Here is a 2,254-nt window from a genome sequence, read left to right on the forward strand (position 1 = left end):
ACAGGGAAGATGTGTGAATTGTTTAGACTTTCTGTTTTCTTCCTTTTTAGCAGATAGTTATAAGATAAACCATTAAGCAGTTAAGCATTAGTGACTTACAGTACCTTATAGTGTGGGTTGATTAAAAACAATTTGAATTAACCTTTTCTGACTTCCATATACTACTTTGTGCTGCAGAGTTTAGAAGAAGAACATGGAACCTCTGGATGCTGTTAGAAAAGTTGATGGCTGTCATATTTTCCAGCAGGGGCTGTTGTTTCTTTTTTTCTTTGACCTATAGCACTTATTGTGTTTGCTATTGTGCATAACTGGCACAAGGAGGAGCAACAACTGGTTCACTCTTTTCAAATCTTGGAGATGTGCCAGAAGAAGACGTGTAGAAGAAGAACAAGGAACCACTGGATGCTGCTTGAACAGTTAATGGCTGTCATATTTTCCAGCAGCGCCCTGTTGTTCACATTCTTCTACACCCTACAGTACTTATTGTAGTTGCTATTGTGCATAACTGGCACAAGGAGGAGCAGCAACTGGTTCACTTTTCCAAATCTTGGAGATGTGCCTGAAGAAGAAGTATAGAAGAACAAGGAACCACTGGATGGTTCTTGAAAAGTTGATGGCTGTCATATTTTTCAGCAGTGTCCTGTTGTTCACTTTCTTCTACACCGTACAGTACTTATTGCAGTTGCTAATGTGCATAACTGGCACAAGGAGGAGCAGCAACTGGTTCACTCTTTCCAAATCCTGGAGATGTGCCTCTGTGGCACCCCTGAGGCTTCAGTCGCCACAGAGTATTGCACCCAACATTAGGTGTAACGCTAAACCTGGTTCCTGAGGAGGTCAATGTCGGTTTCACCACATTACACACTGAAATATACACCAGGTTGCCCTGTTCCCACTGGAGACTACGCTAGGGTCGGGTAATAAAGGGTTCGCCACCGGGAGAGGTATTTTAGGATGCCCTCAACCGGGGCCCCAGTCCCACTAGCTTAGGACCTAGGAGGGGGGATATGCAGCCAGTCAGGAGCCAACACAACAGTTAGAGGAGTTCTCCAGCAGGAGAGGAAGGGAGCAGTTGCTTCTCAGGGGTTCTCCAGAGGGAAGGAGGAGAAAGTTCACATGATTGCCATGGGGAGAGAGATCTCTGCACCCAATCGAATCGACGCCACGCAGGGCGGCAGGACCCTAGGGAAGATAATACTTCACATTGGTTTTACAGAATCTGCCTAGACGGGGAAAGTTTCAAGCTTCCCTGACCACACAGCACCCGACAGCACGGTGCCATATAGGATTCGGGGCCTCGCAACAAGCCAGACCCCACATCGGAACCGCAGCACCTGCAGATAGGGACAAGCGTACATCTCGTGAAACCCAGGGTGCCCACGTAGCTTCAAGCCAGGGGATCCACAGACAGGAGTTACAAGGAGAAAGCCATCAAACAACAAAGCCGGACTGATCTCTAAAGGGATTCGGGTTTGATGGAGCCCATCATAGCAAGTGACCGGTATTACCTGGGTGAGCAGCATCGTACAAAAGTGAGTAAACAACCTGGAACCGCAACTATAGACTCTGACTCTTTATTACCCGGGGCCCGCTCTACCTGTGGAGAGCGATACCATCCCTGGCTGCTATTACCATCTGCCCCAGAGGACAGTGACAGCAGTAGCGGCCCAATCCCTGGCTAGATACCACAGGTGGCGTCACAACAAACACCTCACTGCTACCCCCATCATCCTTCCCCGTCATTTACTGTATGTCTCGTGGCAATGGAGCCGCACTAGGCTGCCCGTGACAATGACAGTCGACGGCCAGGCGACAAGTAGGTTAAATGCACCTGCCCCGTGGGGCGCTACACCTGCAGATCTTGATAGGTAGAGCAGTTCCACTTACTTATTCATTTACTCAAAATTCTATACTATAGAGTCATTTTTTTTGTTTTGTTTTTTTTTCATTATATATCGGTACTTTATCTCACCCGAACCATAGCATGCACTTAACCTATGTAATCCATGGAGATTCTTTTGACTAATAAGCCTCAGCGACAACATGACATACATCGCAAAATGATATTGTGGGAACCTTGTAGTCATAAAAAGTGTCCAAGGTGCCAGTATTTTTGTGCAGACTAAAAAAATGCAATGTTGAGAACTGTTGAGAAATGGGAGTGCACATAAGCTGACGATAAAAGAGGTAGGAGGTGCTAGTAGACTATGGTGACCTCTGTGGAAATCCAATAAAGTTCACTATACACTCCAAG

This window comes from Anomaloglossus baeobatrachus, chromosome 4 (assembly GCF_048569485.1).
Source record: "Anomaloglossus baeobatrachus isolate aAnoBae1 chromosome 4, aAnoBae1.hap1, whole genome shotgun sequence".
In the NCBI taxonomy this organism is placed as follows: Eukaryota; Metazoa; Chordata; class Amphibia; order Anura; family Aromobatidae; genus Anomaloglossus; species Anomaloglossus baeobatrachus.